Raw genomic sequence first — 10,721 nt, forward strand, 5'->3', positions numbered from 1 at the left:
ATGTCTAGGATAATATGTTGATATCACATAATCAGTGAAAAATATATCAAATTTTCATTAATAAAAAATAAATAATATAATTTAAAAATTGTTGTTTGCTTAAAAATTTATGATTCTATCAAATTTATTTTTTTATATTTTTATAAATGAGCCAATGATTTAAAATTATCTAAAATTTTATTAAAGTACCCTATTTTATTTTATTTTCTTGAACAGAGTCTACTTTTATTAAAAGTAAAAAACTATCTATTTAACCAATTGGTTTTAATTTAGTAGTGAGTAGTTTATGTCATTCTTAGTGAATAACAATTTTATTTAGTTTTATTACAATATAAATAAAAATAATGCTCACTAAGTAGAAGCAAGTGATAATGATAATTTAAGGTTCACTTGTTTTTTCACAATTAATAAATTCGTTAATTGTTTATTAAATTTAGGAGTAAATAAAAAAATTTAACTTTTCAATAAAAACTTGTAATTAATAAATAATAAAATTAGTATATTACTAGAAATATTATTTTATATTCATTAATTAAATTTATTATAAATTATATTAAATATAAATATTGAAATAATTGAATTCAAGGTTACGTTAGTAAAAAATGAATCAAAAACTGCTATCTATTCTATTAGGATAATTTTATCCTAACTCCCTCTCAGGATTTATTTTACATATGATAAGAGACATGATTGCGTTATCCTATCCTGCTAGCGCAACAAACAACAGATAAGAGCAAGATATGATTGCGTCATGCAGTAATTTTAATGGAAACAAGAACATTAATATCACTCCTTAGTACATTTGATAAAATATTAAAGTGACACATATTAAAGAAGAGAAAGAGAGACTAGAGAGTATTTATTTTTTTGGCACATCGAAAAGATAAATTACACCCGCAATAGATGGATAATTATTTATAATAAGGGACTCTAGAGAGTATAACTCAATAAAAATAAGCTTAAAATGATGGTAATAAGATAAACAAATTAAAGAAATGGGGCGACAAAATGGGGGAACATCAAAATCCTGGTAACGTGATCGAGGAGTTGACTAGTCAATGCAAACGCTCTCAATCCATGTTCTTGCTCACACCAGGACATGATTTGGTGTCGAATGGCCCTGCATCTCCAAGGCGTTTCCGGTGTCTATTACATTTCCAAATATTATTAGCTGAATTGACCAATGTCGATCATCAAAGAACATAGTTTTTCTCACTAGAAAATAGAATTGATCATGAAAGAAGCTACTCTAGTAGCTTGGCCTAATAAAATGTGAAGGTGAACTCAAACATGTTATAAATGACAGAGAAGCCAGAACTGATACAACAGCATAGAGCAACAGCTCGCAACAATGGACTTCTAAGATACAAGTATAAATCATCAGTATAAATTTACAGAGAGGCAAACTATATGGCGGACTACCTTGCAAAGTTGGGCTGTGATAGGGTGGAGCCTCTGTGGGAAAATTTCGTTTGATTCATCTGCTAAATGGTGGCGACCCAAGGCTTTTGTCTTCTCTGGCTTTTGCTACATCATATATCTGATGTTGTGAAAGAGCTCTGTGGGGTTTGTTGCGTTAATTTCCTTCTGAACGTGTTGCCAAGCTCCTGTTGAGGTTATGTGAGTTAGTTATCTCTAGTTTTCTGGTTTGGCCCTTTTTTGTTTTGGGTTGTTTCAGAAGTTATGCTCCCTGTTTTGTTGCTGTTGTTCCCTTTTTTCCTGCTTTTTGTGTTTTGCTTTCTTTTTGTTTTTCTGTATCGTTTCTCTTTGCTCACTTGGAAGAGCCTGTTTCCAAGTTGTTCCTTTTTATCAATATATTTCTCCTTTCAAAAAAAAATTTATAGATAAGCTTTATAGATAATTTGGAAGCTGCAGAAGTAAAGGGCTCAGAATAAACCAGTGCATATCAATTAAAAAAATTGGTAAAAATGTAATTTCATGGTGCTTGGCCAAGAAGTCTGACGGTTAACCACAAGGGCAGTATAGTCTTTTGCTTCAATAAAATAGGAATTAGAAAAAATAGAAAGGGCTGCTTGAGTAAAATGCTTAGTTCCTAGTGGATTTCAGGAGAGAGGGTAGAAGTAGAACCGTAGAAGTTTTCAGTAAACCCCAACTATCCTTTTCACTGCAGTATTGTTATTGTTATTGCTTCAACTTTTGCTTAGATCAGTTGAAGTTATTTTCCAAATGTCTTCAATTGTTACTACTGCTTGATCATTGATAAAATACAGAACTGCATTCTCATTTCCATGTTTTCCGACATGTTTAATCTATTTTATATTTTCACGTTGTTTGTTTTTCAGTGATATATATGCATTACATGATTTACTAAAGTTAAGTTCTTCCCAGATTCTAGATTGCTAATTTTGCGGTGCTCGGAGGTAGAGATTTGTTGTGACTTCCTTGAGAGTGCGGTGGTGCTGACCTCGAACGTAGGGGAAGTCATTGCGCATATGACATTCTGATGCTCAAATCAGTCAATTAGCATATAGTGAATTCACAACTCATAGAAAAACTCAGAAAATTCTAAGAATGAATAGTATATTAGATAAATGAAAGAAGAAACCTGTATTTATAGACTTAACATTGTTTGGAGTCTTTGCAAGTGTGAGGGAAGTTCTTTAAGTGGAGCTTCCAGGCGCACGGTTGGCTTGGTGTCGTCGTGCTTGAGTAGTCTACTTAAGAGAAAACCCTTGTGGACCGGCTACAACGTTGCCAAGCCGTGGCTTAAGAGTCAACTTGAACTGGAAACCCCAACTTAGCGTGTCTTATTGGCATGACAAGCTTTTGAGCCTTGCTGAGATCCCTATCGCGATGCCCAAGATCTCTCTAACCACTTTTTGTTGATTGTTTAGGCAGCAATTAGGTTCTGGTCAAGAGATGACTTTAATACGTCACCCATTTTTTGTTTGGTTCATAGATTCTCAACTTTGAGACCACCGCATTCGTTACCAGGTTCTCCTCTGCGTCGTGTCGGAGTCTCCAACCAAACACCATCAAAACCTCAGAGCTTCTCAGTCAGAACCTCTTCACTGCGTCGGGCCACTCGTCTTGCATGCCTTCACCTCCGACGGATATGGTTCTCTCTCATTCCTATTCTCTCATTGTTGCTCATTCTTATTTGTTTCTGTGTGTCTCACTCACTCTCTCTGTTGGGTTTTTGATTTGAATGATGAGTTGGGGGGAAGAAGATGAAGGTTTAGGACGGGGAAGGAGGAGGAGGAATTAGATGAATGTTGGTTTTAATTTTGTTTTGAGTTAATTAAGTTAGTAAATGAAATTAATTAAGTTTATTGAAAAAAGACTTAGTAGCAATTTTGGTCCCTCGCTTATCACGATTTGACAGTTCTGGTCCCTCTTGAAATTTATTAGCATACAACGTCCCTCACGTTTACTAATTGTTGCAATTTTGGTTTTCCTTCAACTTCCATCCAATATTTAACGGATTTTTAATCAAAAAAATCAATTAAAAAAACCAGAAACCATAAAATTGTTAATCAAAAAACATAAAAGTGATAAAACAGTTATCCAAGCCTTTTTTTTAATTTTTTTTAATTAAAAATTGTTAAATATTAGATAAAAGTTGACGAAAAACCAAAACTGCAACAGTTAGTAAATGTGAGGGACGTTGTATGCTAATAAATTCTTTGAGGGACCATAACTGTTAAATCGTGATAAGTAAGAGACAAAAAATGCTATTAAGCTAAAAAACAATACTGTAATAGTAAGTAAAAAAAGTTATGAAAAAAAAATTGTTGTGTAACTTTGTAAAATAAAGAATTTGTGCTCGCAAAACACCCCCGAAAATGCCTAGGATTGGTTCCGCACACGAAAGTCTATGAAAAACGATAAAAGAATAACTGAAAATAACCAAAATAATCCAAACTGTTCTTCCACTCTCTCGAGCAAGAGAATCAATCTAAATGAAACAATCTGATGGGCAGAAAACCATATCACATGAGCATAAATTCTTTTTAACATGTCATTCATATATTAATAAATTGCTAACAAAGTAATAAAAAATTTAGAATTTATATATGTAGATGTAGATATAGAATATGCAAAAAGTACCTAGTCTAGTCACCACGATTTGTTAATTAATCAGCCCTTCTGTAATCGTACGACCATAAAAGAAGTGGAATCTAATTTCAAGCTTTTATATAAGTACATCTAACAAAATAATAATTGAAATTGACAACTGACATATCAATTATTTGAAGAGAAATCTAGAGAATTACATATTTCCTTGATATTATTATAAACACGCGCGTGAAGCCTTGCCAGAAAAAAATGTCTGCAAATCATATTTAAATCACACTTAAGAATAGTTTTAAGTTACAAGTAAATTTCCGCACTATTATGTCATGGTCTCTTATATACTCCTTAATATGTGTGTTTCTTCTCTTATTGGACAGTTAAATAGGAACGGAGGGAGTATGAAAGAAAAAGTATTTTCCTCTTATAAAAAAAAATATATATATATGAAAGAAAAAGTGAAAAGAGCATGGTTGGTGACATGATATTCATTTATGTGGTGTTGACACCAAGAAATTAAAATTGTTCAAGAATGCAGTGAACTATGATGGAGACTAAGACAAAACCTTTACCGGAAGTGAGAGTCTGTAAATCCTAGCCGCCATCTTGCATTCACTGCATTGAGTAAGTGAAAGAATTAATCCTTTACAAAGAAAACTTTCCCTTATATTGTGGGAAGAATCTAACCATAATTATCTATTAGACTCTTTAACCCTTACACAGACTTAGCTCAAAAATCCATACACTATAAGCAAACAAGTTACAATGCAAGTCCTTAATTTGGACGAGCCCTTTATTTGGGCGTCTTTTCCATATAGGCAGGTTTATCCTGGAATTCATATGACCGCCCATATGGCGACACAAAGACTCCTAAGTAACTATTTGGAACTACCCTCTTTGATAGGTGGCTTAAAAGTCTTTCAGTCGAGTTTTACGATTGGGAAGCCCTTGACGAACCCATAAGGCATTGCGCTTGAAGGATGAAAAAAAAAGTGTGTCTTGATAACTTTTACTGGGATCGTCCTTTGTATAGCATGAACATCTCTCTAACGAGCTTAATTTGCGACCGGGAAGCCCCTCACCAACCCATAAGTCCACAAGATACTGTGCTTCAAGCATGAAGGCAAAGTGTACATGTCTAAATGACTCTTGTTGGGATTGCCCTTTACATAGAATGAACATTTGACGGGCTAGCTTTGCGGTTGGGAAGCCCCTGGCCAGCCCAAGTAGAGAAATATGATTGTCAATGTGCAACTATTCCATTTAAGGAAAGCCAACTGTCGTCTAGTCAAACAAGAATAGCAGATCAGTGATGATTTCTAGTTCAACTAGTTGTTTTAATGAATTAAAAGTTTTGATGGATTCGACTCCGATCCGGTCTCCAACCATGGGGAAGGACTTGCCTCCGAGACCACATATCGCTTACGGTAGTACTTATTGATCGTCCACAGCAGCATACCTTACAACGATTGTGAGAATCAAACACAAAACTTTCGTACGAGAAAAAATATATATTTACTAATTGAGCAACATGGGGTTTTAAAGTTAACTTATTGATATAAGAATAATTGTATTAAGCTTTTAGGTTTGAGATTATTTCAAAATAATCCAAAAAAGTATGCATGGAAATAACATAACTACAAATATATGTTTTAGGGTATAATGGATTTCTTTTTCAAGGTATTAAGTTAGAATGGATTCCCGCGTGGTAAATGTCATTATCTCCTCTCTAGCAACCTGACCTTGAGTTCCTTGGGTGGTCGTCGTGCCGCTTTTGCGCGGCGGCAACCGCCTCAGATCTTTCCTTTCCGTTTAGATCCCTTTCCCCCGTTTCCTTAGATCTGGTTTCAAGAACTAGCAATCTAGGTTTCTGTTGTTCATGTCCTCTAGCCTACTCATATCTAGTTTCCTCAAATCTTGTTTTTTGTCCTCTGGCTTCCAATACGACGGGTGCGGTCGTTCTCTATTCCTCCTTGCTTTGCTTGATTTTCCATATTAGTCGTTTGTACTTGGTTTGTAGGTTTTTTTGTCCTCAACTTCAAATGCGCCACCAAGATTTCTCCTTGATCCTTTCATCGTCGCCTGCAGTCTTCTACTCCATTTGTGCCATGGATCGTTGCTTCAGGTGTGGTAGTTTTGGGTTTTTTGTTGTGGTTTGGCTGTTTCTATAGGGTATCATGTTTTTTATCATCGGACTTTTTACGGTGGCTGGGTGTTCATGACAGTTGAGCATATGGATAGAAGCTTTCGATGGTGGCTTTTGGTGGTAGGTTAGTGTGGGTTTTTTGTTTCTACTGCACAACGCGACGATGGAGTAACTTGGAGTCAAGTTTTGGTTGGCCATCTTCTCTACTAAGTGAATTTCTCAAGGGCATTGAGGCTACGGTTTCCTTCCGATCTCAGATTTTTTTTCATCACGGTCATTGTTGCGGCGGTCGTCTAGCGGCTGCTCGCGGATGGTTGTTCTTATCTCGTTCGGTTTTTTACAGCTTTCTACTTCTGATTTAATTATCTGATTATGTTTTCTTTAGGTTCCAGATTTCAGCTCTATGGCGTTGGTGGAGTATTTTATGTTGGGTCTTTCAGGTTTTTGGTTTGCTTGCTTGTGAGCTTGTGAGGTTTTCAAAGGTTCTTGGGAAGTTTTTGTTATAATAACTGACTTTTTTCCTATTTATTGGTTGGATTATTGTACCCTATTGAGAAGAGATGTTTTTCTCCCTTTTGGAAAAAAAAAATGAATTCAATGATTCTAGGAGTTGTGGTAGATGGGCTAACAACATAGAAAGAGAATCTACTTAATTAAAAAAAAATCGATTTCTTGACTAGACATAATTTTGAAGGGAAAAATGTGCAATTTAAAATGTTTAGATATTAAAAAATGTAGGTTTAAATATGCTTGGGGTTCCTGAGATTGTAAGAGGAATTAAATTGGGATCCGCGTACTTAAAATTTAATTGGTTAGTGTATGGTTCTTGCAGCTTGGAGATGAGAGAGAGTAGAGAGAGAGAGGCTTTGGGTGGGAGCCTCAACCATGGTGGCTCCGGTCACGGCGGGAGTGGTCGAGAGTCAGGTATGGATGACAGAGCTATCAGCGGAATGACCAACATTGCAACAGAACGAGTCTGGCTTCAGAAGGTTTAATCGCGATTTAGGGGCTGCTAGGGCTGTCCATTCACGGCGGTATCAGCCTTCCCTTTCGCAGCGTTCCGAAGGCCAAGCTTTTTTTGGGCAGCACACTTTTCATGGTAAGACATCAGGCTTTCCACTGCCAGAGGGAGGGAATTTTCGCCAACATCAACAGAGGCAGCAAAATAGATCAAGAGACCAAGGAAGGGCACATCACAACCAAAAGCGTTTTCCTCGTGAACAGAATTCAAAGGTGCAGGGAGAGTCGTTCTCGGTTATTGTCGATGGCTTGGGTGATCGGATCACTCTGATGAAATTGAGAGCTATTTTTGGTAAGGCAGGATGGGTGCGTGATGTATTCGTTCAATTCAAACAAAAATTTCATCGGCGCTTCCGCTATGGATATGTGCGTTTCTAGAATGATGAGTAGGCCTGGAAGGCGATCCGGATGTTCAACGGAATGCACTTTGAAGGCAATTACCTTGTTGTGAAAAAAGCGAGGATCCAGCAAGCTTCTAGGATGGCTAAGGCAGCTTCTCCAGAACGTAAACAGACACAGGTTCAAGGAAAAATATGGCTACCGAAATCACAGCAAAAGCTCCAGACTTCAGTCAAAGAGAGTGTGCCAAACATTAACGATATCTTTATTCAGCCAAAGGAAGATGCAAGAAGTACAAGTGCGTCTATCTGCATCTGATTTGGACGAAAGTTGGGTTCAACGGTGTTCTCAAGCCCGCATTCTTGAAGACAAGCCGGTTGACGTTATACAGGACGAACTAGCCCGAATCGGTATGTATAATTTTCGTCTCATCCCGCTTGGTACGAAGGAGGTGATTCTAGAGTTTGAGAATAATGTAGAGATGGAGGAAACTTTAGCGGAGTGCAGATTTTTTCTGGAACATAAGCTTTCTGAGATTCAACCGTGTTCGTTGTTCACTTTTGGTGTAGCACATTTCGTTTGGGTCCGATTGTGGCAAGTCCCAATGGGGTTATGGTCCGAAGCGTTTTTCACAGCTGTTGGGAATAGACTGGGGAGTTTCTTGAACCTGGACATTGCAACAAAACAGCGCTATCGGGTCGATTTTGCGCGCATCCTAGTTCGTATGCATCATCCGCTTCTCCAGTGCTCTACCATGGCAGTGGATGTCGATGGAACATCATGTGTTATCTTGGTGGAGAAAGATGACTCTGCTTTTGATTATGTACGGTCGAAGGCGGATGCTGTCTACGCCATGGAGGAGGATGTTGCTTCAGATGACGATTCAGTAACGAAGGATGACAGAGATGATAAAGAAGCCCAAATCCCAGTAGATTCTTTTGAGAAGGATTATGACTCCGTTGTTGACGCTGAGTCAAAGGAAGAAGATGAAGTCTATAGGGATGAAATATTGGAACGACTTCATATTCTGGAGGCTGAGGAGGTCTCAAAGAGGGAAGAAGGAGGGGATGTGCGTACAATAGGAGTTGGTTCGGAGACTTGCGGCGTGGACATCTCGCCGGAGGTAGCAGCGAACCAGGTGCAGCCGGCGAGCTTTGGGCATCCAGGAGCGGTTGTTTCAAATTCAAATTCAAAAAATTTAAACGTGCCCATGAATGAAGGAGAGGAATTGAAGGAGCAGTTTCAGGTTTTGCTTGAATCAGGATATACGTTTGAGGAAATTGAGGGGTGGAGGAAAAATATAAATGCAGAAGGAATAAAGATAATATGAAATCAAATTTGTTTTAATGATATTGATTTTGTTACTAATTTTGAGAACAAATTTTCAGTTACAGGATATTCTTTCAATGCCCAGGATTTGACTCAGAATTATCAATGGCCATTTCCTTCAATTATTGGGACCCACGTAATTCTCTGGAGCAACAAGTGCTAAGGTCGTGTGTGGCTCACCGTTTTTACAGTGAAAACAATTGTTTCAAGTTCGACATAACTTCGACAACTTTGCCAACTTCTGCAGCAAAGGATTAAAAAGACGTGCAAGAGTCCAGTGAGCGTGCTGTCCTTATTCGTACTTCTCCACACCAAATCGTAAGGCAGAACTCTCCAAGAACCTCCTCCATATTTCCTCTTTTGCGTGAAGAGCAACCATCTCAGTCGTCTCATAAGCCTTTGCTGACTGGTGCGTGTTTGGAGCCTAGCACTCCAGTAGTTCATAACTCACCAAAAACAAATTCCTCCAAAAAGAGTTCTCAAAGGGGGTGACCTAAAAGGAGCAAGAATAAGCCTGAAGCCCTGCCTGTGGATTTTTTGGAGCCGGTGCCGGGAGAGGATGGTGTGTCGACATGTGCGCAAAGAGCTTGGTTGATTGGAAAGCAGTTAGGCCTTAAACCACGTGGATCAGAAGCTTTGATGCTGAGAGGTTTGGAAGCTCAAATTCGCGAAAACCACTCACATCTCAATTGACATGTCGGGGCCTTGGCTCACCTGGAAGTTGGTGCTCGTCCAGTTGAGCTTTGAAAACCACCACAAGTGCGATGATGTATGTGTGGCAGGAGAATTTCATTCAGGTGTTGTATGGTGTCTCAGACACATGGTTCATTGAGGGGGAGCACTTCTGTAGAGGGGTGAATCATATTTTGAAAGATGGGAATGGGGAGGCGGAGGCTTTTGCTAAGCAAGGTTGCTTTTGGGAGGTACCATGTTGGTCCGTTGAGGGAATCATTGGATTCTGAGAGTTGTATTCTATTTGGCCCTATTTTAATTTTCTTACAGGCTATTAGTATCATTGCTGGTGTTTGTTTTTGCGGCTTGGTGGTGGTTGTAAGAATTTGCTGCTACTATTTTTTTGTCTGTTGCTGGCGCTGATGTTGTTGTTTCTGCAGGTGCTTTTTGTTGTTGGTGATGTTTGTTGGTGTGTTGTCTTGTTGTTGTTCAAGTTGTTACTGTTTACTGTTGTTGCTGTCCAATTAATTGTGTTGTTTGCTGTCAAATAAAAGTGATGTTGTTGTATGCTGTTGGTGCGAAAATTGAAGGGTTTCACTGGTGTTGCTGGTTATTAAGAGTGGTGTGGTTAGTGATTGCTGGAGATTACACTATTGGTGTTTTTGCTGCTGGAGGACATTCATGTTTTGACGTTTTATTGTATGCTGGTGGTTTTGATTTTTTATACGGAGTCAAGGGATGTTATGTCATTGTATTCAGGTGCAGATTGACTATCCCAAGATTGTGATACTCTTTTTCCTTGCTTGGTTTTTTTCCCACTGGGTTTTGCCTAGCAAGGTTTTAATGAGTCTCTTTCTTGGGATATCGTTGAATGTCATTCTGAGGGATGATGGGGGTTTATTTCATTCAGATTAGGAGTTTCTTTGGTCTCTCTGTTCAAGTTCATATCACATTGTACTTGGTTCTTGCCTTGAGTTGCTATTGCCTCAAGCTTCTTATATTAATAATACACTTTTCACTTTCAAAAAAAAAAAGAGGAATTAAATTGGGTCCTTGAAAAAAATTTCTTTAAAATGCCATCCTCGAGAACTTTTCTAATCAAATTAAGTCACTTTAATCAATATTGATCGGTGAACGGTCCAGGGGCAGGCCTAGTCAGCCGAGGTTGTCCACGTGGATT

The 10,721-nt window shown here is 38.0% G+C and overlaps 1 long non-coding RNA gene across 1 annotated transcript; it reads right to left on the bottom strand.

Annotated features, from left to right (window-relative positions):
• Positions 1–833: 833 nt before the first annotated feature.
• LOC130731876 (uncharacterized) lies at positions 834–1,815 on the bottom strand. The gene is made up of 2 exons (XR_009016868.1): positions 1,423–1,815; positions 834–1,146 (listed from the first exon to the last, which is right to left on the bottom strand). It is a non-coding gene; the product is annotated as an uncharacterized LOC130731876 (long non-coding RNA).
• Positions 1,816–10,721: the final 8,906 nt, after the last annotated feature.

The sequence above is a fragment of the Lotus japonicus genome, chromosome 1, assembly GCF_012489685.1.
Source record: "Lotus japonicus ecotype B-129 chromosome 1, LjGifu_v1.2".
Classification (NCBI taxonomy): Eukaryota; Viridiplantae; Streptophyta; class Magnoliopsida; order Fabales; family Fabaceae; genus Lotus; species Lotus japonicus.